Genomic DNA, 27,660 nt, shown 5'->3' with positions numbered 1-27,660 from the left:
GCCCAGCCCTGCCCAGCCCTGCCCAGCCCAGCCCAACTCCGAGAGGGAGCGCCGCGAGTGGAACCTGACATGGAATCCCAGCGCTGCCGCCTGCTACCGGTGGGGCCTCGTGGGACCTGGAGCCCAGCACTGCACCTGAACCTGGTCTCCAGAATCAAAGAGCTTTGGGCTGCACCGTTTATTGAACACCTGTTATATACCAGGCCTTGTTTTAGGCACTAAAAGATGATAGAGGTGAATAAGACATAGATTGCTGTCCACCTGCGACAGGGTAGTTATGATGACACAGGTGAAGAGATTAGAAATGTGGGCTCAATAAATACTAGGTCATATGCAACCTTTTACATTTGCTACAGAGATTCAGCTCTATGGGACTGCCTTCCTCCACACAGTAGCTCAGAATTTTTTTTTCCTTCTTTTTCCTTTCTTCATTCAACAAATATTTGTTGAGCTTGGTTTAGAATGCAGGAGACCTGGAAAGTAAATCCTGCTAATAATACCAACACTCCCTGGCATTCTTGCCCTCTTTGGAATCAAATGGGTCACCTCTGAGGGGATAGTAACTGCATAAATGAGTTCATAAAGCTTGCATAATGTGTGAAGCCACCGACATATAAAGAATGGTATAGATGGGATTATAAGGGTTCAGAGAAGGGGCTGGGGTTGTGGCTCAGTGATGCACCATTCGAGGCCCTGGGTTCGATCCACAACACCACATATAAATAAGTAAAATAAAGGTATGTGTCCAAATACAACTAAAAAGGAAATATTAAAAGAAAGAGAGTTCAGAGAAGGGACTGGCACTTAGTAAGTTGCTACCAGTATTTATCAAGTAGTGCCAGGTAATACAGTTGGGAACAAAACAGATTGCGCTGGTGTGGAGCTTTTATTGGGGGGTTGCCACTGGGATTCAACTCAGAGCCTCCTGCATTCTGGGCTTGCTCTTCCACTGACCTATATCCCCAGCCCCTGGCATGGAGTTTGAATGCTGACTGGGGGACAGTCAGTTACCAAGAACGGATAATGTCCAGGATGATTAGAGGTGTGGAGAAAAATCAATGAGAGAGCAGGTAGGCAGGCTAGCACAGTGTGGCTGTTTGTGGGGAGGCCAAGGAGGGTCTGACTGAGAAGTAACCCATTGAAAGGAAGGGCCATGTGACTAATAGAGGCACACATACCCTGTAAGGAGGCCAGAGGACAGCCTTGGTCTGGTAAGCAGAGGGTGGCAGGAGCTCAAGGGCAGAGCAGTGACCAGCTCTGACCTGGGCTCCAAAAGGATCGCGCAGCTGTGGTGTTCTGGATGGACTGTAGGGGGACTGGGGCTTTAGCAAGCTATTTCTATAGTGTAGACATTTATTTTAAATGTCTACCTATATAATAGACACTGTGAAGCATTTTACAAATAACAATTCATTGAATCCTCCTAACAGAGGCTCTCTGAAAAGGAGTTTGCTCAAGGTCATGCAGCAGAGAGATGAAGGTGGCTTCAACCAGGGGAGTAGCATTGGAAGAGGCAAGAAGCCTCCCCCTCCAAAGTAGTCTAGATGGTTGCTGATGTATTGGTGATAAGTGAGAAGTAGGAAGAAGTCCAGGAGGATGCTAAGTTTTTAAGCTGAATCAACCCTGGAAAGATTTGCCATTTACTGAATGGAGACTGTAGAGGGAACAAAGTTTTTTCAGGGAAGAGGGAGTATGAGTTCAACTCAAGCAAGTTATTTTTAATATTTTTTAGTTGTTGATGGACCTTTATTTTATTTATTTTGTATGTGTGCTGAGAATCGAACTCAGTGCCTCACACATGCTAGGCAAGCGCTGTATGATTGAGCCACAACCCCAGCCCTGGAGCAAGTTATTTTGGAGATGACTATTGGAGGCTTCAGTGGAGATATCCAGTAAGTGACCAGATATGGAAGTCTGGAGTTGAGGAAGCAGTCAGAGCTAGGGTTAAACTGGAAAGAACCAGCCAGTAAATGACATTTAAAGGTATTTAAAAGCACAAGATAGCTGGATAAATTCACATAGGGAAAGAATGTAGACAGAAGAGACCAAAAGATAGACAAAAAAAAAAAAATTGTCCCTGGGGCAGAGTAGAAAGAACCAAGAGAAGGTGGACCCCCTCCCAGAAGGAAAAGTAGGCCCAAGGGAAAGTTTTCTGAAATTAGTTTCAATTATTTAAGAAACAAGAAGAAAACGGGATCAAAAGGAAGCCTTATGGTTCAAAGTTCGTTGTGTGTAGTTTCTCACTTAGTCCTTACGACCTAAGGAGGCATTACATTATTATTCCCATTCTACAGATGAAGAAAATGAGGCACAGAGATTACATAACTTGTCCCGGATCACACAGCTAATGAGTTCAGTGCTAGACAATCTTGGAGCGGAATCCACACTCATAAACCCAGGTCTGATCATGTTGCTTTCCTGTTCAAAAACTTGAAAGTTTAGGTTTACCTTATGAGAGGGCTCAGCACCCAACACCACCTCTGCCCATGAGGCCCCATTTCTACTTCTTTTGTTGCCTCTGCACCTCTTTCCTCTACTAACCAGCATCCTCAGCTTGCATGTAGTCCTGTTCCCTTATTCTACATGGGGTCCATTCTGGTGGCTTTGTCCCTCCTTTGTTCTCTGCATTGGCTTCTATTAAATGACAACTTCATGTGTTTCATGGTTGAGGTTCCCAAGACCAAATCTGGTTGGCATAGCTCATCATGTTGACAGCTCAGTGACAGGTCATGGGTCCTTCTACAGATTGGTTGCCTGTAGGTCAGATCTACCCCGAGACCCACCAGCTATTGCAGTGAGCACGGGGACCTGTGGCATTGAACGTGGCTGCGTTGAAAAGGGGATGTGGGGAGGTGTGGGCGCGATAATATTTTGAATACTATTTCCTCCCTCTTTAAAAAACCCAAACCCCCTTAAAACTCAAGGCCCTTCTGCCTTGCTTGATGACTTCAGCATCTATAAGCTGAACTCATCAGAAATATTTTTTATTTTATTTTTTTAGTTGTACTTGGACACAATATTTTTATGTGGTGCTGAGGATCGAACCTAGTGCCTCACACGTGTGAGGCAAGCGCTCCACCACCGAGCCACCACCAGCCCCTCACCAGAAATCTTATTGACTTCTCACTTACTGATTTCTTCCCTACCAGTGGGTCTCCTTCCCCTCTTCCTGGGTCCCCACTCCCATGGGCTCACCCTCACCAATAATTACACTGTCTCAGAAAACAACCCCAAAGACCTCAAATCTGACCTTAATGTCCTTGCTAAAGAATCAACATAGGACTGTTTCTTCAGCCTGCTCAAGACCTGTTAACCTGTGACCCTGCCAGACTTAACCTTCCCTTTTGGGTTCATTGGGTCCTCCCTAAGTATTCAATGATCGTTATACTCACTTCCTTGCAAATAGCCATAAACTCTTTACCCACTCCCTTTTCAACTAACTTGCCCAACCCTAGCAAAGCCCAGGTATTCCCCGATTTCCCCCAAATCAGCACATCTCAACATTTCAATAAAATTAAAAGTGACTGCTGCCACATAAGTGGGTGTCCATAAATTTCAAGCGAGGCTTCACTCCTGCCCAGCAATCCTCTCATATATTTTAAATTATTTTTTAGACATTGACAGATCTTTATTTTATTCATTTTATTTGTATTTGGTGCTGAGGATTCAACCCAGTGCCTCACACGTGCCAGTAAGCGCTCTACCACTGAGCCACAACCCCAGCCTGTCCCATATTTTTTTAATATGTATTTTTTGAGTTGTTGATGGACCTTTATTTTATTTATTTATACACAGTGCTGAGAATCGAACCCAGTGCTTCACACATGCCAGGCAAGTGCTCTACCACTGAGCCACGACCCCAGCCCGCCCCATGTTTCTTTTTAAGAGTCAACTCTCCACACTAAACTCCGCATACCCTTCCTCTCCTCCTTCCACTCCTCCTTCACTTCAAGCAGATGACCTTGACTCACACTTCTCAGAGACAATCAAGTCCAGTGGACAGGCCCTGTCATCTCTGCACCCACCCACCCCCACGTTCAACTTCCCTGTTCACAATGAAGGGTTCACGTCCATCAGAGCCGTCCCTCTGCTCGAATTCTCGATCCTTTTGGCTCCCTTTCCCATCACAACCTTGTGAGTTCTCTGCAGGAGCTGATTCGCCATGGAGTCTCCAGTTTCTTCTTAGGGGTCAGGCTTCTCTGTCCACCTGCCCACAAAGTGACATTGCCCTTCTGAAGCCAACCTGGGAACTCCATACTGCAGAAACCAGGGCTCCCCTCCTTGACATGCAGATCTTGGCCTTCCCAACACCATCTCTCCTGGTCTTCACATGTCCTTGGAATTTCCCTTGATTGTTCCTCTTTTCTGAAGGCTTAGTTATCTGATCCCCTCATCTCTGTATTTAAATCTTCTTCTGGTCACTGTGGATCTGCAGCACCCAGAACATAGTAGGTGCCCAGTGAAGGAATGTGAATGAAGATAATAGTATCAGTATGCTAGGATTTATATGTTATAAACAGACCAAGAAGATTACTGAAGTGGTGGCTACTTTTTAATGAGCCCTTACTATGTGCTAAACATTTGTCGTGTATTATCTCAGTGACTCCTCCCAACCACCCTTTGAGCTAGGAACTTCAATTATTATTGCTTTATAGAAGATAGCATTGAGGCATAGATGAAATTTGCCTAAGGTCACACAGATAAGTGGGTGAGGTCATCCTCACCTTTGGTCTTTCTGACTCAGTGTTCACAGAACCACCAAACAGATCATACGTAGCTGTGAAACACACAGTTACACCCCTAGCACAAAGCATGGCAGTTGACACATAGCAGGTGCCCAGGAAGATTTCCCAAACTGAGGCAGGGTGGGAAGGAAGTCCTGAGCCATAAAACAGCATCACCCAGAAACTTGAGGTCCTCTGAACACTTTTGCACAGTATGTGGACGTTCATCAGCTAACAGAGAAACATCACAGTGGGCATTTATAGAAGATAGCATTGAGGCTGCCCAATGCCCTTCCAACCTCTCCTCCTTCAGTTAAGTCCCATGGCTAGAACTGTTGGGTTAATAAATGCATTTCCCAGGGCCTCTGGATTGCTGAGCTCCTAAATCACCTCTAATGAATAGCTTGCTGCCTGAGTTGGGGGTCTTATCGTAGTTTCGAAGTAGTATTTATTTATTACTTATTTTTGTGGTACTAGCGATCAAAATACAGGGCCTCCCACATGCTATGCAAGTGCTCTACCACTGAGCTCTACCCCCAATGATCTAAAATGGTCTTAGATATTTTACTGTGACTTTGGAGCTATTCGAGAACCACAGAAAATGTTCCCCCCTGGCGAGTACCAGGAGGGAAGGAATACCATGTGGTGAGGAGCTCCCTGGTGTGAAGACTCCTCTTTCCCACACTTAACCCCTCATATTCAGGTGTGGAGTTTGGATGGAGTTGAGTCCACCCCCATGTCTAGAAGAAAGGATCCTGATTGACTGAAGCCAAAATATAATCTTGGTCATACCAATTGGTTTAGGGATGGCCCTTTGACCTGATTGGGGACCCAGTGCTTTCTATTTTCTTTCTTTCTGTTATGGTCCTGGAGATTGAACCCAGGGGCGCTCTACCACGGAGCCACATCCCCAGCCCTATTTATTTTTTATTTAGTCCTTATTGAGATAGGGTCTCTCTAAGTTGCCCAGGCTGACCTTAAACTTGTGATCCTCCTGCCCCAGCCACCCTAGTTGCTGGGATTCTGGGCGTGCACCATTGCGCCTGGCTCCTCACTTTCTTTTAAAATAAAAAAATGTTGGGACTCCCACGGTTTCTCTAGCCTACTCCCCATCTCCTGCCTTGCCCAGCTGAAGAATTGTCTGTATTTCCTCCCGACACTGTGACTGCCCGTCCTCTTCCCTCACTCCCCCACTGAATCTGCCCTAAGGTCCCGGGTAACCTCCCTGTCACAGACAACAAAGGCCTTTCTCAGCCCTCACCTCCTGTGGCTCTGAGGTAGTGTCCCACAGGGTTGGCCACTTCCTCCTCCTCGACACACGTCCTTCCACTGGAGTCTGTGGCGTCACGTGACTCTCCTGGTCTGCAACCTTCTCTGTACCCTGCTCACACCTTCTCTTCCCCAGGACCACTAGATAATGATGGAGTTGCTGCAGGCCTGGCAGCAGATAGCAGGTTGTCTCCTCCTCTTGCTTGGTGCTGTCTTTGTACTCTCTAAGAGTCTCATCCACGGTCTCTGCTTCGATGACCAGTAGCCTTCTCATGAGCCACCCCAGCTGCTGGCAGAAATGAGGTCCTGGTCATGGGGGAGGGGACTGTTTCCTTGATAATAGGGCAAACCAGGTGCTGTCACCAAGAAAAGAAGAAAGTGATGCTGAAGAGGAGAGAGGGGAGAAAAAAAAAGAAAGAAACATGGTCACTACAGGCATCTGGGTAAGCTCACAGGCCGCTTTTGGGTCATTGGAACCTTATGTAGGACTGAATGCTGACAAAAAAAAAAAAAAAAAAGCTGATTTCCTTTGAAGACAGAAATCTGTGTGGTTTGTAGAGGAGGTGGCCTCGGCTAGACAGCTTAGCTCAACTTTTTCCACTCCTCAGCATCTTGAAAGAACGTGTAGCAAGAAAGGGGGAGGTAGACAGACCACTAGCAATCCACTTCTTTATAACACAGCCCCAAAGCTTTGGTGCCAAGCGGGTACTTTACCCTGAGGTTAGACATGGTCATCTCGGGGTTTTGTTTTTGCTTTTCTAATAGGTACCTGGAGAACTCACAGCTGCCTTCTGCTGGGCCGGAAGTATTTGTATCTTGTCTGTCTGGGGGGGTCTCCCTGTGAGCTGTAGAAGGGCCTTTCACGTGTGGGCCAGCTGTTGGAGTTTTTACATGTGTATTTGAGAGAATTCACGTTCAGTGCATGACGTGGCCAGCCAGCCACCCACCAGGGTTGGGCTGGACTCTGTAGCCACTCGGGCTGACTCTCCTCTCGGGCTCAGGATGAGCAGCTGCTGCCTCTCCAGGTACAGCTTTCTCACAGTGACTTCAGAAACCAGGCGTGGGCCCTCTGTTCTGCATTCCCATGGAAACTCTGTACACCTTGTTACTGATCACTTGTCCCCACTGCTCTGTGGGTTTCTAGGGCAGGGACTATGAGCCATATCACTAACCATTAGCATAGTTCCTGAGACACAGCACAATACAAATGAAGCCTGTCAAATCATGAGCCAGAAAAACTCTAAGCACAGTCATCCAGGATGCAAAACACCGTCACCCGCAACTCCTCCCACGCTCACCTCTCATTCCAGTCAGACATCGCAGTGCTCTGAAGGGAACTCAACCAGATGCAGAACTGATACAGCAGTCCATGAAGTGGCAGGACTTAGAGAAAGGCTGGAATTGAAAATCAGAGTGGAGTGTGAGCCTGGTGGCACCTGCCTGTCCTTAGTCCTAGCCATTTAGGAAGCTGTAGCAAGAAAATTGTTTAACCTCCTGTGGCACATGCCTATAATCCCAGTGGCTTGGGAGGCTGAGATGGGAGAATTGCAAGTTCAAAGCCAGCCTCAGCAATTTAGCAAGGCCCAAGCAACTCAGTGAGACCCTGTCTCTAAATAAAATACAAAAAAGGGCTGGGGATGTGGCTCTGTGGTTGAGTGCCCCTGAGTTCAATCCCTGGTACTCCCTCACTCCGAAAAAGAAAGAAAATTGCTTAAGTCAGGCAGTTCAGGGTCAGCCTGGGCAGCTAAGTAAGACCTAACCTCTTGGATGCTTGCTGAGTATTCCCAGGGTTTATTTTGCTCTAGGACTCATCTGGTGGTGTTTGTTCTTGGTGGTACTGAGGATTGAACCCTGGTCTGCATGCTAAGCGAGTACTCTACCACTAAGCCCCAGCCCCTAATCTCTTTAAGGAAGAAAAGAAAAGGAAAAAAGAAGATCAGAACAATTAACAATCAGAAATTTTAAAACATTTCAATATCATTTATTATAAAAATAAAAAATATTTAGGGATTCATGAATGAAAGATACACAAGTCCTGTGTACTCTGAAAACTAGAAGATGTTGCTGAGAGAAACGAAAGATCTAAATAAACAGATGTAGTCTATTTACAGATTGGAAAATTCAAAATTGCTACGATGTTCAGTCTGAAAACGATTTATAGATTCAATGCAAAGTCAAAATTTCAGCAAGTTTTCCTGTAGAAATTGACAAGCTGATCCTAAAATTTACATGGAAATGTGAAGGCTCCAAAATATTTAGAATAATCTTGAAAAAGAGGAAAGAAGTTAGAGGACTTACCCCTCCTAATTTCAAGACACAGTGAAGCTATGGAATCAAAACAATGAGATATTGGTATAAGGATAAACATGTAGGTCAATGGAGTAGTTCCATCATGGACCCACATATACACATAGAGTCAAATAATTCTAGACAAAGGTGCCAACAAACTTGGATGGGGAAAGAACAGTGTTCAACAGTGCTGGAACAATGAACAACTGGAAATCTGTTATCAAAAAAAAAAATCTTGATCCCTAACCTCAGGCCATTCATAAACATTAATTCAAAGTGGCTTATAGACCTAAACATAAAATAAAACTACCAAACTCCTAGGAGAAAATTTTAATGACATCAAATTGGCAAAGATTTCTCAGGATATAAAAGATACCAGTTTTATTTTTTATTTATTTTTTTTAGAAAGAGAGAGAGAGAATTTTAATATTTATTTTTAGTTTTCGGTGGACACAACATCTTGGTACGTGGTGCTGAGGATCGAACCCGGGCCGCACGCATGCCAGGCAAGCACGCTACCGCTTGAGCCACATCCCCAGCCCCAAAGATACCAGTTTTAAAAAAATTATTAAAAAAAATAAAATTCTTCTCTTCCAGTGATACCATTTAAGAAGAGGATTTCAGAACCATGTAAAACACTACTTGAACACATACTTAAAAAAAAAAAAGATATTCTCTACAAGTTCCAATCCTTCTGAATAAACACAAATATCAGCCTTAGTTTCTGTTCAAGGGAACCAGTGGAAAGCCCAGCAAAAGAAGTTTTGACTCCCAGGACTGGACTAGACCTGGTAGCCTGTGGATCTAAGGCAATCAAGGTCATTGCAGTCGGGAAGACTCCAGATAGTGGTCAAAAAGAAAAACAGGTCAAAACCAAGAAGTGATGATGAATGCCTGGTCTGGCATCAGACCAAAGTGGGGAAAATTAACTACCAAGTGTGAAGCAAGGCAGACTGGGAACAAAAATGCAAAGAACAGGGAAGGGCCTGGGAGGTCAGAGCGAGTTGGTGAAGAGGATCAGAGCCCCGCTAGTAGTAATGGAACCCATTGCACAGATGCTGCCTTGTGACAGTTTAAAATTGCCAGATAGGATCAGACATGGTGATCAGAGATCTTGAAAGTTCTTGCAGTTTAAAACCTGTATCTGTCCAAAAATTCTGATTGCTAGAGGTTTCTCTATCAGACACCTAGGATAACTGTCATTGCAGTCTCTTGGACTCTAACCTTGATGACTGTTCCTTCCCTGCCTCTCGACACCTGTGCTTGATACAGGTAGGATGGCACTAACAAGTTACATGGTCACCTTTTCCGTTTGCTCCTTCTGGGTACATAGTTCATATTGCCCAGCCTCCCTTGAGGCCATGTGACTCCCTTTGTAATCATGTGACTGGGTTTTGACCAATGGAGTATGGGAGGAAGTGACATGTGCCATCTCCCAGCATAGCCATGACTTGATTATGTCCTCCCTTCATCTCTATCTGTTCATCAGCCAACTATATGCAGAGAATCGAAGGAAAGACTCTTTGATGGAAGAAGGCAGTACTCCTTTCCATGATAGAATACACACAAAAAAATACCCAGACACAATGTGTTTGGGGGAGGGGAAATTCTCCTTCGTTTTAGTAAGCCATGGAGAGTGTGTGTGTGTGTGTGTGTGTGTGTGTGATCACAGCAGCTAGCATTACCCTGACTGATGCAACTCTAAGGAGCTCTCCACAATAGCTCGAAATGTAGCAAGAAATGTTTACAATAATTAAGCGTTAAGCATGAAAGTGTGAAGGCTCTAGAGGTAGCTCAAGGGGGAACAGCAAGGTTGGACAGGATCACATAGCTGCAGCCGTGGCAAGCCAGCATGTCCGTGGACTTCTGTCTGATCCCAAAGCCCATGCTTTTTTGACTCCTGCACCTTGCCCCAAACAAAGAGGTGTTTAGATGTTGTGAGTGATGATCATGATGATGATAGACTCCAAGGTTCTATGTAATTTACTCCTCCCAGGCACATCTGTTGCTATATCTTACTGCAAAACCTCCACCACTTCCCACAAGCCCAGGGAGTTGAATATAATGACACCCTGGAATCCTCCCTTTTTATGTCAACATCATTCCCAAGCACTCAAAGGAGCGTTGTTAAGATTATTATCATTTTCTCCAGCCTGCAACCTAAGTGTTTACCAGTCTGGTAAAAGGCTGTGGGACCAGGCAGGCCTAGATGTCTAGATTGATGCACTGCATCCTTCCTGCTCCACCATTCCAACTGCAGACTATGTCCCGTGCCTCTCCTACCAGAGCAATGGCATCTTTTTCCCTTGTGCAGTGACGGGACAGGTGACCCAGCCTCCTCCTGTTTCCATATCTATAAAATGTGAGTATGATACCTACTGTGTACTCTTGTTTTTCAACAAAATAGACAATAAACCTGTGGCACAAACTATGCTATTCATAATACAGGTGATCATCTTCCCCCAATACCCAACAATTTTACACTGTTGTTAACCAAACAGCAAATGGATTCCTCCTATTTTGTAAGGGCATTGCCTAGTCTTATTACATTGTCCATGTATCTTTGTTGGCTTTTCATATCTTTTTTTTTTTTTTTCCAGTCCTGGAGAGAACTCAGAGGCCTCTGCCATTCAGCCCTAGCACACCTGCTGTTACACTGCTGGGTCTAAAAGGACCCAACCAGAACAACTGGAGAGGAGGAAAAGTTGATTTGGGAGGCTCATGGTGTCAGAGGTCTCAATCCATAGACAGCAGGCTCCATTCCTCGGGGCTCAAGGTGAGGCTGAACATCATGGCAGAAGAGTGTGGCAGAGGGAAACGGCTCACATGATGATCAGAAAGCAGAGAGAGAGAGAGAGAGAGAGAGAGAGAGAGAGATCTACTTTCCACATACAAATATAAACCCCGAAGCCACACCCCCAATACCTCACCTCCTCCAGCCACACCCCATCTGCCTTCAGTTACCACTCCTTTAATCCCATCAGGGGATTAATTCACTGAGTTAAGACTCTCACAACTCAAATTACTTCTCCTCTGAACCTTCTTGCATTGTCTCACGTGAGCTTTTGGGGGACACCTCACATCCAAACCATAATTGTCAGGGGCCGTGCTGAGCAGGAGCTATGCACACACCTTTAAGTCCTGAGTAAAGAGGCGCTGGACTGGCATTGCGCTTTGGATAGCAAGGTGTAGCTCTGGGAGTGGGCGATACCCGGTTGGAGGCAGCTGCCTCCTTGTTCCTTTGTAATCCTACACCTTTTGCATGGTTTTTCCAACAGCCTACCCCAATAAAACCCAGGTTCTAGGCGTGCTCTCTTTCTTGCCTGCCTTGCCTCCTTTGTGGGAGCTGGGTCAGAGGGGCCGTCACAGAATCCAAATAAAAAGGTCTTTCTCTATCTTTGTGTGATTATTTTGTGATAGCCCAGTTCTCCTGGAGTGACCCTGACTGGTTTATTCGTGTGTCATGACACATAATAACATCTTAGTCACTCCCCTTTTTTAAATTTTGAGACAGGATCTTGCTGATGCTGGCCTTGAACTTGCAATCCTCCTGCCTCAACTCCTGAATTGCTGGGATTATAGGTGTGCCTCACAGTGCCCTGCTAGCTTTGTGTATCCTTACCCTTAATCTCCAAAAAGGCAGAAAACCTCTGGTTGTTAAATATTCATGGGACCCATGTACTATGCACATCATATGTTATCTTCAAACCACAATAAAAAATCGGGAACACTTCTTATCTTATGAGCTTTGAGCAAGAAGTCTCCTAGAATAAGATTCTATGCACATGAGGACCACCAGAGAGATGACTTTAAAATGGATGGAAGCTTATTGTTCTATTTTAAAATAGCATTTTAAACACCCAACTGCAATAATATACGCTCATTATAGATAGGAGCTGGGGATGTAGCTCAGTGGTAGATTATTTGTCTAGCTTGCACAAGGCCCTGGGTTCTATCCCCAGCACAAAAAGGAAAAAAAGAAAAATTATAAGTAAAAGCATCAATAAAAAATATCCCCAATATAGTCACTGTTATCTATTTAGATTCTTTTTTAAAAATATTTTTACATTGTTGATGGACATTTACTTTATTTATTAATTTATTTATATGTGGTGCTGAGAATCAAATCCAGAGCCTCACACATGCTAGGCAAGTGCTCCACCACTGAGCCGCAACCCCAGCCCAAGATTCTTAACTTCTAATCTTTCTTTTTTTTTTTTGGTACCAGGAATTGAACCCAGGGGCATTTAACCACTGAATGAAAACATCAGCCCTTTTTATTTTTTATTTTAAGAAAGGGTCTCACTACGCTGCTTAGGGCCTCACTGAACTTGTGATCCTCCTGCCTCAGCCTCCTGAGTCACTGGAATTATAGGCGTGTGCCATGGCACCCAGTTCTAGTCTTTTTTTCAATTGCGCACATATATGTTTTACAAAAATGGGATCATACTGCATGCATTTTTGTAACTTGATTTTTTGTTATCTACCAATATATCATAAATATTTTACACGGTATTAAAGTTTCTCCTGAGGCATAATTTTTAAGGGTGGCTCTGTATCCATTGTATCATGATTTTTTTTTAAGCAATCCCCTAGTGTTGTTCAGTTAGGTTATTTCCAAATTTCCACTGCTATTAGCAATAGACATCTTTGTATGTATCCCTCTACTCACATTCCTAATTGTTTACTTAGTACCCAAGTCGAATTTTAAATCCAAGAAAGGATACATTGTCACAGATTTTGCAATGTATTGCCAAGTTTCCTTTTGAAAAGTTGTACAAATTCACAGTCACCCCAGTGATGTTGTATGAGAATGCTAAAATAAAGGCTTTTGGCCAAGATGATGATTATGAAAAAAAAATAATCAAGAAGATAAGTATTTGCTAAAGGCTCACCCCACACCAGCTGTGCTTATTTGTTGAAATCTATCGCCATGTTCCTTGGACCAAACACCGAAGGTCCCTTAGACTCTAAGTTTACTTAGTGCCTCTTTCAACACCCTAAAACTCTGACCCAAGTTTTATCTGAAGGAAAAGGGATTTCTGGTAACTGTGGTTCTGGATTTGGAAACCACCCAAACACTTAAACCACCCAAACCTCAACCCAGTATGGACCATCTCTTTGGTTTTAATTGCTAGGACCATTAAAAAGGGAGGCTGGCAGATTTGCAGCTGAGAACTCAAAGGCTTGTAAGAAATGAAAGAAGTGGTTTGGGGTTAAGAAAAAGAAAAAGAAAAAAGAAAAAAGTCCTGTTCCAAGGTATGAAGGGAAAACCAATAATAATCCAAGGGTTTGGCTGTGCAGTCTGACCCACGCTGATAATATCACTATGGAGATATGGTCCCTGCAAACAGTTGCATAATAACAAGATGAAAAAGAAGCAAGTTCCACTCAGGCGACCTGGAGTTATTTTGAGGACCAAGGCGGTGTCATTTGGGGTAAATATGGAATGCACAATCTGTTCTTTTAATAATCATCCTCCCTTTTGTGAGTCTGAACAAAGGCCTGGCAAATCAGTCAGTGCTGAAGAAAACACCGAGCCAGCATCTTTAGGGTTGAGAAAGTGCAGCCCAAAGAATGGAAATAACGGTTAAGAACAGATGCTGGGGTTATTCTTCTCACACACAGTCTGCTGTAGAGTTCCAAGGTTGCAACCAGGGTGACGTTCTTGGGAAGGGTTGGCCTGGTTGGGAGGCTGGGATCGGGACCTCAGAGAACTGAACTTGGTTGCCTGCCCCTGACCTTGATTCCTGGGCCAGAGGCGGCGGAGGGAAGCATCTTCAAGGCCATGTTCTGTCTCTGGGGCATCACCATCTGCTGCAGATGACATTTGCTGCGCCTATCCTCATGCTATTCTCTTTGAACCCCTGAGTCAGCGAGCCCCAGTCCAAAAAGCAGAACTAACTATTTTTGTACTAAAAAAAAAAAAAAATCAGATGCTGCACTTGCTGAATTCCTTGCTGACCCTGAATTGCTTCCTCTTCACACTTAACCCCTATTCTTCCCCCTATTCTCATTGTTCCCTTGGCTTCTAGACTGTCAAGTTGCAAATGCCACCATTGTCTCTAGTGAAGATCCCTACAGGGAGGGGTTGTACTTCAGCCCCGGAGTCTGGCACCGTGCCTGACATATACACAGTTCTCCCTGAGTGTGGCTGATAACTGAATCCAAGATCTCATATCTGTCCTCGAACAGACGTTTCTCCAGCAGGGTTGAGGCAGAGACTGTTTCTTCATTCACTCAACAGAATATTTGTTGAGCACTCTTGGGACCCAGAACTTGTGCTAGAACTGGAGCTATAATCTTACATTTTCTCTTTTTTTTTTTTTCTTTTTGGTACTGAGGATTGAACCCAGGGCCTTGCACATGCTAAGCAAGTGCTCTATCACTGAGCTACATTCCCAGCCCTTTTTATTTTTATTTTGAGACAGGGTTTCACTAAGTTGCCCAGACTGGCCTCAACTTGCACTCCTCCTGCCTCAGCCTCCTGCCGGATTTTGCGTTCCTGATGGAGATTGCATTTTTTTTGTGGCTCGTGTGTCTGCACGAATTTCTTTCTCATCACAGAGCCCTGTCTGACATTTGGACATAAAATTGGGCTTCCTCCTCCCTCTGTTTCACTTTTCTTCCCTGCACTCGTCATCACAGGACCTATCACATACTTCTTTGTTGTTTATCCGTCAGTTTTCCCATGCAAAAATGTGTCTTCTGTGAGGACACTTTGTCCCTGGGGTTTGCAGCTGACTCCTCGGTACCTGGAATCACCCCTAGCACATGACGGGTGTATCTTCATTCAATTTTAACAAAATACTGTGGACTGGTTGGCTCATAAGAAGCAGAAACTCGATTTCTCCCACTCCCGGTGTCTGGAAGTCTAGATCAAGACCCTAGAAGAGCTGATGGCTCGTCTGAGTTCTATTCATGGTTCATACACGGCACCTCCTTTCTGTGTCCTCAGTGGGTAGAAGAGGCCAGCTTTCTCTTTGCGGTCTCTTATGAGGACATGAACCCCAAGAAACCCTGGTGATTTAATAACTTCTCCCAATCGCTGCCTCCTCCTCCTATCATCTTGGGGGTTAAGATTTTAACCTACTGTTATTCCCATTTTATAGATGGGAATTTCAGGAAGATACATTCACCCTATCGAGGTGCTCAACACATCTATGTCAAATTCCATAAATTCTTCCATCCTCGAGAAGAACTTTCTTGAACTCTCCAGGGAATGAGCTGAGATCTCCAGAGGGCTATAATAACAAATCCATCCAGGGCTTTATGGTTTGCAAAGCTGGGGGGTGCACTGAGATGACTGTGCCTTTGTCTCCTGAAGCCCTAGTTTCCTCCTTGAAAAATGGAAATAACACCACCTACCTCCTGGACTGTCGCAATAATTGGATAAGCTAGGGCATGTGAGCCGCCCCACATGGGATCTGGCACCTGGTAGGTGCTCCAGGCCTGGGGACGAGGGATTCCTATGTGGTGGGACTGGGACTCCCCCCACCAATAGGGACCAAATTCTAAATCCGGTGCTTCATCCGGGTTCTTCCTCCACCCTCCCTCTGACCTTCTCCAGGGTGGCCACCCATCACCGCAGGCAGAGAGGAGCTTGGGGAGCCCAAGCTTGACAGGAGAACTGTGCATTCCGTTGGTGGGTGAAGGACGCCTCTCCCGTGCACCTCCCTAGTGGTTCTGCAGCTTCCGCCAATTTCCCCACAGTCCCCACTTCCCTAAGGCCGCAGGGACCCTCAGCTGCCAGGTTCAAGCTGACCAGGATTCTGACCCAACCAGATGGGCGGGCTATGAGGCTCATTAGCATAAAGAATCAGGAAATTTCTTGCAATGGAGAGGCCTTCAGACCATGACTGGACTATAAAAACTAGCAGCAATTGAACTTCCTAAAAATAATCACACATTTTTAAAAACAACTGCAATGGTTAATAGTAAAGTGTCTCCTCTGTGCCGGACAGTGCAGGAAGCATTTTACAAATGTCCAGTGCTGATAACAACCTGGAAAGGCAGGTATTATTATTCCTGTTTTATAGATGGGAAAGTTGAGACTCAGGAAATTAATGATCTTGATGAAGGTCACATGGCTTCTAAAGTAGTGAAGGCCTGGGATTTAAACCATCTGTCTGCCTTCAAAGCTCATGCTCCAGGCTAGGGGCATAGCTCAGTGGTAGAGCACTTACCAAGCATGTGTGAGGCTCTGGTTCAATATCCAGCAACCCTTTGGCCGGGTGCTGTGGCACATACCTTTAATCCCAGCAGCTCAGGAGGCTGAGGCAGGAGGATCACGAGTTCAGAGCCAGCCTCAGCAACAGCCAGGTGCTAAGCAACTCAGTGAGACCCTGTCTCTAAATAAAATTCAAAATAGGGCTGGGGATGTGGCTCAGGGGTTGAGTGCCCCTGGGTTCAATCCCCAGGATATATAAAAAAAGAATCCAGGGCTGGGGATGTGGCTCAAGCGGTAGCGCGCTCGCCTGGCATGCGTGCGGCCCGGGTTCGATCCTCAGCACCACATACAAACAAAGATGTTGTGTCCGCCCAGAACTAAAAAATAAATATTAAAAAAACTCTCTCTCTCTCTCTCTCTCTCTCTCTCTTTAAAAAAAATTATTAAAAAAAAAAGAATCCAGCAACCCCACTACCCCCAAAAAACTCATACTCCTTCTGCCACTCTACCCACAAATAAATGGTGTTGGAGTTATGTGCACTGGGACACATCCCAGTATCTTTCTGAAGAAAATTGGAAACATCCTAAAAACCAAAAAAAAAAAAAAAAAGGAGGATGGTTATATGAATTATAGTGAGAGTAGTCAAAATGACTATTTTGCAAATGTTGAAAGTAATATAAAGAATATAATGAAAGAAAAGTACTGATGATAAATTGAAAATGTAGAATACAGAATGTATGCCTGTGGAGATTGCAGTTTACAAGTATGCATGTGAAATAAAAGCATGCTTATGTAAGATAGAAAGGAAATATGTAAATAGGATCATAACTGTGTGGTGGGATTTCAAGGGATTTCCCCCTCTTCTCGTAACTAATCTTTCTGTAATGCTCTTTTAAATTACTTTTGCAATTTACAGATTAAAAAAACTTTAAGACACTCTTCTCAGAAATCCTGTAGCTTTGCACATAGAGTCTGTAACCCAGCAGGCATTGCTTTAAATTGCTAGCTAGCTGGATGAATTTCCTTTAGCACCTGCTGCCACCTTGGAGCCCCACCTGCTTCCCAGTCACAGCCCTTCCTGCCCAGGCAAGCACCGGGTACGGTTCTCACCCACTTCTAGGCCTGTCTGTGAGTGCCATGCTCCAATCTGGAACTGCTCTTTCCAATATGGCACACACTGCAACACGAGGACCTTTAAGTAAACGTAGTTCACTTCCTCAGTTGCGTGGTCATACTCCGAGTGCTCAGTAGCTGCTTGCAGCCAGGGGCATCTGTGGACAGCACAGATATAAAACATTTCTCTTTTTTTAAAAATTAGTTTTGTTCAGATATACATGACAGTAGTGTGCATTTTGACATATTGTACATACACGGAGTATCACTTGATTCTAATTGGGATTCCATTCTTGCGGTTGTACATGAGGTGGAGTTTCACTGGTGGAGTATTCACATATGAACATTGGAAAGTTATGATTCATCCTACTGTCTTTTCTATTCCCACCCTCCCCCCTTCCCTTCATTTCCTTTTGTCTAATCCAGTGAACTTCTATTCTCCCCTCCTCCACTCTTGTTATGTGTTAGCATCCACATATCAGAGAGCACATTTGGCCTTTGATTCTTTGGGATTCGCTTATTTCACTTAGCAACATAGTCTCCAGTTCCATCCATTTACTGGCAAATGCCAAGATTTCATTCTTCTTTATGGCTGCGTATATATACCACATTTTCGTTATCTATTCACATGTTGAAGGGCACCTAGTTTGGTTCCATAGCTTAGCTATTGTGAATTAAATTGCTATGAACATTGATGTGGCTGTGTCACTGTAGTTTGCTGCAGATACAAAATGTTTCTACCATACCACAAAGCATTAGGTTAAACTGATGTAGCATCTAGGCTGAAGATAATTTCTAGACTCTAGCTAGACAAAAGATTCCCACTTGTGATCGATGGCTTGACGAGACAGTGACATTTCCATCCTGAGATTTTGCTCTCTGGATATACACTATCTCTATACCTCACTATTTCCTGGAAAGCTCAAAAGTCAAGGAAAATCAAGGATGCCCTGCCTATTAAGATGGGTTTCCTGTTAGAGCTTTTTTCTTTTTGGGGGATTACCGGGGATTGAACTCAGGGGCACTCAACCACTGAGCCACATTTTCAGCCCTATTTTGTATTGTATTTAGAGACAGGGTCTCACTTCGCCATTGCTGAGACTGGCTTTGAACTCGCAATTTTCCTGCCTCAGTCTCCCGAGCTGCTGTGATTACAGGTGTGCACCACTGCACCCAGCACTTTTTTTCTTTTTCTTTTCTTTTTTTTCTTTTTTAGCCCCAATTATAGCTATTTAAAAGTGCTTTACGGAGTGGTCATTGATCAGGCAGGGTGGAGAGGGAAGATGGATAATTGGAGAACTGTTTTTTCATTGTGAATATTATTACCAGAAGCCATTTATTGATGCTTCCCATGTGCCAAGAACTGTCTATATTTTATAAGTTAACCCTACAAGGTCGCTTTTACTGCATTGTATACCAAGATGAAGAAGTATAACTCAAAGAAGGAACAAGACTGGCCCAGCTTTCAAAGCCAGACACCAAAGCTCCTGTGCTTTCTAAAGTACTGTCAGGTATCAAGGGGGGGATTCCAAATCTCACAGAAGGGTTCTGATGGACCCTCTTCAGTACCCCAGGACTGGTCATGGCACTGGAAAGATCGCTCAGACCTAGGTCATTTTCTACCCATGTACTGATAGGAACAGTGATTGACAGTCCCATTAGAACCACCAAAGACCAGGAAAAGGTATTTGCCAAGTAGGAAGAAGGATGGGGCTGTTGTAGTTTGGATCTGGAACGTCCCACGTGCTCAGAGGTGTTGGGTAGCGATTGGACCATGAGGGCTCTGACCACATCGGTGGATTAATCCATTGATGGTTAGAGGGAATCTGGGGCGGGGGGAGCAGTTGGAGGAAGTAGGTCACTGAGGGCATGCCCGGAAGGGTTTATATTCTCTTTGGCTGCTTGCTCTCTCCTTCTCTCCCTCTCTCCTTCTCTCCCTCTCCTTCCTGGAGGCCTTGAACTGAGCAGATTCCTCCCCCACACCCTTCTGCCATGATGTTCTGCTCCATCTCAGGCTCCAAGTGCTGGAGCCTGCAGTCCATGGACTGAAACCTCCGAAACCGTGAGCCAAAATAAACCTTTCCTCCATTAAGTTGCTCTTGTCAGGTATTTGGGTCACAGTAACGAAAGGCTGACTAATGCAGGGACAGACAGAAGCCACTGCTGTTCCCCGCCTCTGCCCCACTGGTGCTATTCCCACCAGGTCTACTCACAGGCTGATCTCATTAGTTTTCCAAATTATTTCAAGGAGAACAATAATAACAATTGACTAGCTTTGACTGAGAGCCTAGGTACTGTGGCATGTACGTTAATATTGAGGTTCACACCTGTACCTCCATTATTATTTTTTTTTTAAAGCAATGTTGGGCCTGTTTTCTTGCTCTGAGTACAAATAGAAGATCTGGTTTTTTGGACACTCGGACTTGGCCTTCCTGGGTTCTCTATGGCTGTTCCCACCGCTGGCCTACCTCCTGCATTATGCCCCAGCCTAATCAAATCATCCATGCATTAAACGTCACCCCCCGTGCCCCGAAGCCTCAGCTCTCTCTTTGGGTGTTAAATGAATGAGACATTCACACACAGGCTGACTCACTAGGTGAGGTGCCAAGGGACCAATTCTAAAACAGGGCTTCGTCTACAGGGTTCAGCGTGGGCACTGGACAGCTGACCAGAGGCTGGACTGGAGGCCCTGCAGAGGGCCTTGGAGAGCTGAGAGGTCTGCGTGGCAAGAATCCTGGAGGAGGACTGTTCCCCGGCCGTGGCTTCTCCTTGGATTGAATCCAGCCTACACAAGAGCCGTTCGGGGCCCTAGTTGTCTAAGTAAACACTGATTCCTTGACAAGTTTCCAACATCAGGAACACAGCAACTGTTTGGATTGAACAGGCTGTGCTCCCTAAACCACCGCTTGTGTATCACCAGGGCCCCGTGTAAATATTTTAGCTACAGATTGCAAGAGCACAATTTTTTTTGAAATCCCATCACTTCATTGCTAGACTTATAATATGAATTATGTGTTGTCTCTATGTGTTGCTAAACTTAAAATGAATCATGTGCTGTTTCTGTTTGTTGGGAGGTCCAGTTCTTCTTAGAAGCGTCTCTGCTGAGGCTGTTGGGATTTGGAGAAATCCTGATAAATAACATGCCACTTCATCTTGATTGCATGTGGCACCAAATGAAGGGCTGACCCAGGAATCAAGAAGTGGGACTGAAAATATAATTTTATTGCCAATAAATCTGATGATGGGGGAGTTAACTTTAAGGGGTCTGACTTGAAGTTTCTAATTCCTCATCCTAGAATTTGGCATGCTTAGGCACCCAGTCTGAAATCACACTGGTCTAGAGTAGACTTATGTCTTGGGGGTCAAGTCTACCTACCAGGACCTCGGTAGGAACGAGCAGAAGAGAATGTATGTTGTCCAAGAGAATAAAGGAAAGAAGGAACTGTCTTAGTCCATGATCTGTTGCTATAACAGAATACCTGAGACTGGGTAATTTACAAATGAAAGAGGTTTATCTTGACTCACAGTTCTTGAAGTCCAAGAGCATGGCACCAGCTTTTGCCAAGCTTCTGGTAAGGACTTCATTATTGTTCAGCTCATGGTAGAAATTGGGAGCACAGGGGGCACATGCAAGAGAGAGGAGGGTACAAGGGTATAATAGCCCACTCTCTAATTAAGGGAGTGCAAATCAAAACCACACTGAGATTCCATCTCACTCCAGTTAGAATGGCAGCCGTCAAGAACACAATAATAAATGCGGGAGAGGATGTGGGGATAAAAGAACACTTCTACACTGTTGGTGGGATTGTAAATTAGTACAATCACTATGGAAGTCAGTATGGAGGTTCTTCAAAAGACGAGGCAGGGAACCGCCATATGATCCAGCTATCCCACTCCTTGGTATTTCTCCTAAAGGACTGAAGTCAGAATACTATGGTAAAGCATGCATACCCAATGCACAATAGCCAAAGTATGGAACCAGTCTAGGATCTATCCGTGGATGAATGGATTAAGATATACACCCTGAGTTTTATTCAGCCATAACATTAGGTTATTTGCAGGAAAATGGATGGAACTAGAGATTGTTGTGTTAAACGAAATTAGCCAAACTCAGAAAATAAAAGGTCTTTTGTTTTCTCTCATAAGTAGATAGAGATGAAAAAGGAAAAGAAAACTTGAGAAGAATCTCATGAAAATTAAAGGGAGAGGAGTAGAAGAAAGAGACCAAGGGGAGGCAGGAGGGGAGGTGTTTTGTGAGATGTCTTCCAAAAAATTCACGTGTGAGACAATGCAAGGAAGTGTAGAGGTGAATAATTGGGTTATGAGAGCCTTAACTAATCAGTGCATTCATCCCCCCAGGGGATTAACTGCGTGTAACTGTAGGCAAGTGAGCTGTGGCTGGAGGAGGTGGGTCCCTGGGGGCATGCTTTTTGGGATATATATTCTGTTCTTGATGAGTGGTGCTCTCTGCTTCCTGGTGCCTCCTCCTGAGTGGCTTTCCTCAGCCATACTCTTCCTCCATCATGGTCTGCCTCACCGTGGGCCCAGAGCAATGTAGCCAACCGTTTATGGACCGAGACCTTTAAAACCATTTGCCCCCAAATAAACTGTTCCTCTACTGATTGTTTTTGTCCGGTCTTTTGGTCACAGCAATGAAGAAGCTGACTAAAACAGGGAAATACTGGAGAATGCTACTAGTCAAATTATAGAGTTATAGTGCATGCATGTAGGACTGGGTAACAGTGAATCCCACCGTTATGTATAACGATAATAAACCAATAAAATATGAAAAAAGAATAGCTGTTCTCACCATAACAAACCGAATCTCACAGGAGCTGCGTGAATCCCTTCCCGAGGCAGAGCTCCCAAGGCCCAAACACCGCTCAAAGGCTGCAGCATCTCTAAAAGCTCTTACATTGACAATGACCTCTCAATACTTTTGACTGTAAAAAAGCATCCAAACCACAGGAACCAAGCGGAGCATGCCCAGCTCCTTCCTGACCTGCCCATCAGACTCTCACCCCTCCTCCCATGGGAAATAGTCAGAGGGGGACAAGCTAAGATGTCACTGTGACGGACTTCCCAGCCAGAGAGAGCCAGAGCAAAAGAGGCCTGCCACCCTCGGAGGCCTGGGTGAAGAGAGGCCAATCGAGGGCCTGGTCAAGGACCCTGGGCACCATCCTGTCACTACCAAGACACAGCTACCAGAATCGGAAAGCAGAACTCGATTGTGAAGAGGAACTTGGCCACCAGGCGTGGTTTCAACACTGGTAACACTTAGGTCATTTTATATGCAGAAAAACTGAGAGAATATTGTTTGCAGGCCCTGTCACCATGGCGACACCTTCTGCCTTTGTAGAGAACACGCCCCTCCTTCTTGACCAGCTAGGATGGAGCTTGCTACCACACATAAGGGCGAGTGCTGTGCTCTGTATGGCTGGAGAGTGGTAGGTTTTGTTACAACACACACACACACACACACACGGTAATGGATCATGCTATGATGTCTCCAGGTGGTGGGAATTGTTCAGCTCCGTTATAATCTTTTTTTTGGGGGGGTGGTACTGGGGATTGAACTCAGAGGCACTCGACCGCTGAGCCACATCCCCAGCCCTATTTTGTATTTTATTTAAAGACAGGGTCTCACTGAGTTGCTTAGTACCTCACTGTTGCTGAGGCTGGCTTTGAACTCATGATCTTCCTGCCTCAACCTCCCAAGTTGCTGGGATTACAGGCGTGTGCCACTACTCCCCACTCCATTATAATCTTAATGGGGCCACTATTATATATGCATTACCTATGTATCATGTGGCCATCATTGAGCAGAACACCTCATTGTTCGTGAAATATCATGACTATTTATATACATATATGTATATGTGTGCGTGTGTGGATATACACAGAGACAGATGGAGGGGCAGAGAGAGAGAGAGAGAGAGACAGAGTGAGCCAGCAGGTCTCAGGCCCGGGAGCGCCAGCAGTGATATTCCAGTCCAATGTCAGGCTTCAGAAGAATTCCCCTTCCTCCTGGAGGTCAGTCTTTTTGTTCTAGTCAAGCCTTCAGTAGATTGGATGAGCCCCTGCCCCTATTTATGGAAAGCAGTATGATTACTAAAGATTTAAATGTTGATCTCAACTAAAAACACGCTCAGGGCTGAGCACATAGTTCAGTGGTGGAGCGCTTGCCTAGCACGCACAAAGCTCCCAGCACTGGAAACAACCAAACGAATCCCACCAAGTTAACATAAATTCACCATTACAGACAGTACCAATAGTATCTTTTTCCTTCCTTCATTCTTTCTTTCTTTTTTTTTTTTTTCAGTACTGAAGATTGAACCCAGGAGCACTTTATCACTGAGCTACATCCCTGGCCCATTTTATGTTTTATTTTAAAAACAGGGTTTTGCTAAGTTGCAGAGGCTGGCCTTGAACTTGTGATCCTCCTGCCTCAGCCTCCTGAGACACTGAGATTAGAGATCTTTGCCACTTTACCTGGCACCACTAGCATTATTCTTGTCAAAAAAAAAAAAAAAAAANCTGAACATGCTAGCCAAATGCTCTTCCACTGAGCCGTATCCCAACTCTCCAATAGTTTACATTTCTTTTTTAAAACAAGAGGTCTTGTCTCTTAGAAATACATACCAAGGCAATTACGAACGGAAGGACTGACATCTGAGCTTTGCTTTGAGAGAACCAGCAACACTGGATGGGGATGTCCATGGAACATGAGTTTAGGACTATTAGCGCTGGGGCATGGGCACATGAGGAGTGGGCATTGTATTTTTTCTACGTTTTTGTGAATGTTAAAATTTCTACATCTTTGGCCAGGCGTGGTGGCACATGCCTGTAATCCCAGAGGCTTGGGAGGCTGAGGCAGGAAGATCACAAGTTCAAAGCCAGTTTCAGCAACTTAGTGAGGCACAAAGCAACTCAGTGAGACTGTCTCTAAATAAAATACAGAAGGGCTGGGGATGTGGCTCAGTGGGCTAGTGCCCCTGGGTTCAACACCCAGTACCAAAAGATTAAAAAGTAAAAAGGGCCTGGGCATGCAGCTCAGTAGCAGATTGCACCACACACATGCACAATTTCCATTAAAATGTCCAGCTCTTCACCTCTTCTTCTAACCCAGATACAGAACTTTTTGCTGCATGCCTATCTTAGGGCACAGAAATTCAGTATTCTCAAAGTCACACTTCCCCATAAATGAGCGGATCAGAGGCACACCAGCTTACACAACTGTCTAGAGCATTACTCTCCATTAGAAATAGTACGTAAGCCACATGCAGTTCACCATCTTCTTGTAACAATCAGTGAAAGTAAAAAGAAGCAGATGAGCCAGGTGTCATGGCCCACACCTGCAATCCCAGCAGCTCTGGAGGCTGAGGCAGGAGGATCTCAATTTCAAAACCAGCCTCAGCCTCTTAGCCAGGCCCTAAGCAACTTAGAGAGACCCTGCCTTAAAAACAAAAAAGGGGGTGTTCTGCAGGTGGGACCTGGGCTGTCTCTGTGTGGACTCAAGTGGAAATGGCTTGTGGCCCCACAAGGTCCCCGGCAGACCAGGAAAGGCTTATCTGTAGGTATCCTGCTTATTTAAATAATAAGAAGACCATCACAGACGGAAGGTGGATCCCCATAAATAAGACTCTTGAAAATCCTACGGCCACAGAGATTCAAAATGTATCCTCAGTGGTTGATCTTAATGTGTTTGTTGAGAAACATAAAATGTGCCCTAGAGAATGGAATTGTGATGTTTAATACAGAGGCAGTCGGATCCAGCTCTGGTAGGAAGACGGCAGCCTCCGTCTTATTTCCCACCCGTAAGTCAGCGGTGCTGTCTGCTGCAGAGGCCATACCTAAACCCAAAACAAGGGCACGTGAACAGGAGGTGGTGACCCGAGTCTGCAGAAAGGAGAGGGAAGTCAAAAAAGGGGAAGAAAGAAGTGATCAAGTATGCTGTGGTCCTGCTGTAAGAGGCGGGGGTGGGGACTTCTTTGTATCTGAGGAAAACAGCATTTTTTTTTTAATGGACCTTTATTTTTTTTCATTTACTTATATGCAGTGCTGCGAATCGAACCCAGTGCCTCACAGGAACTAGGCAAGCGCTCTACCACTGAGCCACAGCCCCAGTCCAGAAACAGCTCTTTGTTTGCATCATTTGACCAAACTGGGAACATTTATGCCTCCCACCTTCATCATGGGAATTGACAATGAATTATGTAAGAAATTTGCATTTAGTATTTACACAGTATAAAAGACAAGTTTTTTAAAGAGAGAGAGAGAGAGAGAGAGAGGGAATTTTTTTAATATTTATTTTTTAGTTTTCGGCGGACACAAAATCTTTGTTCGTATGTGGTGCTGAGGATCGAACCCGGGTCGCGCGCATGCCAGGCGAGCGCGCTGCCGCTTGAGCCACATCCCCAGCCCACAAGTTTGTTTTTTTTTGTTGTTGTTGTAGTTTTGGAGGTTTTGTTTGTTTTGTCTTTCAATGAAGGGGTTTTGTGGAAGAAAGAATATTTTCAAATAGACAGTGGACGGTCTCTAAGTTACTTGAAATTTTATTTGTCCTCGATGCAAATGAATATGTCAGAAAAAAATAAGTTTAATAAGATTTGAAATACATATTTTGTTCACTTTTTAAGTTAAGAAGTAAAATTTTCATGTCAGGTATAGTGGTACACGCCTGTCATCCCAGCTGCTCAGGAGGGTCACAGCTTCGAAGCCAGCTTCAGCAACTTAACAAGGCTATAAGCAACTTAGCGAGACCCTGTCTCAAAATAAAAAAGGCTGGGGATGTGGCTCAGTAGTTAAGCACCCTTGGGTTCAATCCCTGGTATCAAAAAAATAAATAAATAAATAAATAAATAAATAAATAAATTTTTTCAAACTGAAAAAATAAATAAACAAAAAAGAGGTGAGGCTGTGGGTCAGTGGTTAAGTGCCCCTGCGTTCAATTCCCTGTACCAAAAAAAAAAAAAAGTAAAATCAATGTTAATAACAATTTTACTTAATCCAATATATTAAAAATATTATTGTGTGAAACTGTAACCAATATTTTAAGAATTATATATATATATACATATATATATGTATATATAGTATTTTTTTTAATCCTAAGTCCTCTAAATCTGTTAGGTATTTTATACTTACTGCATAGCTCAGTTTGGCCCTGTTTTAAGTGCTCAGCATCCTCATGTGGTCAGCGGCCACCCTGTTGGAGAGTGTGGGACTACAGGCGTGGAGATCCAGACGCTGGAGATTCCATTGTCTGGGATTTTCTGAGTCTTACGTCACGTGTCATCTAATTCTTGGGCTGGTTTTTCATGGCTGCGAGGGGACATCCCATAGAAACCAGAACCACGTGTTCCTGGTTTGCATCCAACAGGACTGAGAGCCTGGCAAGGTCTTCTGGTGTCTCGTTGACCCCCATTGGCCTAGACCCGCCATCCCTGCGACCCTGAGCCCATCACTGGCACCGTGGGTGGGCCTCCTGTGACTGATGACACTAACCCGAGGCCTGCAGGTGGGACGATGCCCCACAGCCACTGCCCTGGAGGAGCAATGCAGCAGGTCTGGGGAGCCCAGCCCAGCCGTCTGCACCCGGGAAGGTGGCCATCCTCCTGCCTTGGCTTCCCAAATTGATGGAATTGCAGGCCGTGCCCACAGACTATTCTAGGCTTTTGGCTCTGTGCCTGTCAGAAGGAAAGCGAGGCACAGAGAGGTGAAATGACTTGGTCAAGGTCACACAGTCAGAAACTGGGAGAACCAAGACTCATCCTGGGTAGGGCCAACGTCTCTACTGGACACAGTGCTCACTGTGCCTGGAGTCATGATAACTTTTTAGGAAGTCACAAAGTTGTTTTATTTTAAAATCAGAGGGAAAAAAACATAATGATAATGAACGTATAATAATGCTTCGAGTCTGAATTAGATGCAACTTTATTCCGTCATAGTCATAAAAATATATTTATTTTTATATCTATCTATCTATCATCTTTCCGGGAGGGGAGGGACCCATAAATGCAAGGTTGCCTGGGATCCATAAAATTGGGACCCTAACTCAGATTTGTGGGCTTAAACCGTTCGAGCTTACCGAC

At 44.7% G+C, this 27,660-nt stretch overlaps 1 pseudogene; it reads left to right on the top strand.

The window, feature by feature from the left end:
* Positions 1-24,754: 24,754 nt before the first annotated feature.
* LOC107141666 lies at positions 24,755-25,510 on the top strand (annotated as a pseudogene).
* The last annotated feature ends 2,150 nt before the right edge of the window (positions 25,511-27,660 follow it).

This window comes from Marmota marmota, unplaced genomic scaffold (assembly GCF_001458135.2).
Source record: "Marmota marmota marmota unplaced genomic scaffold, marMar, whole genome shotgun sequence".
In the NCBI taxonomy this organism is placed as follows: Eukaryota; Metazoa; Chordata; class Mammalia; order Rodentia; family Sciuridae; genus Marmota; species Marmota marmota.
Note: the sequence above shows the minus strand (reverse complement) of the source record. Positions and strands in the feature narration are given on the sequence as shown.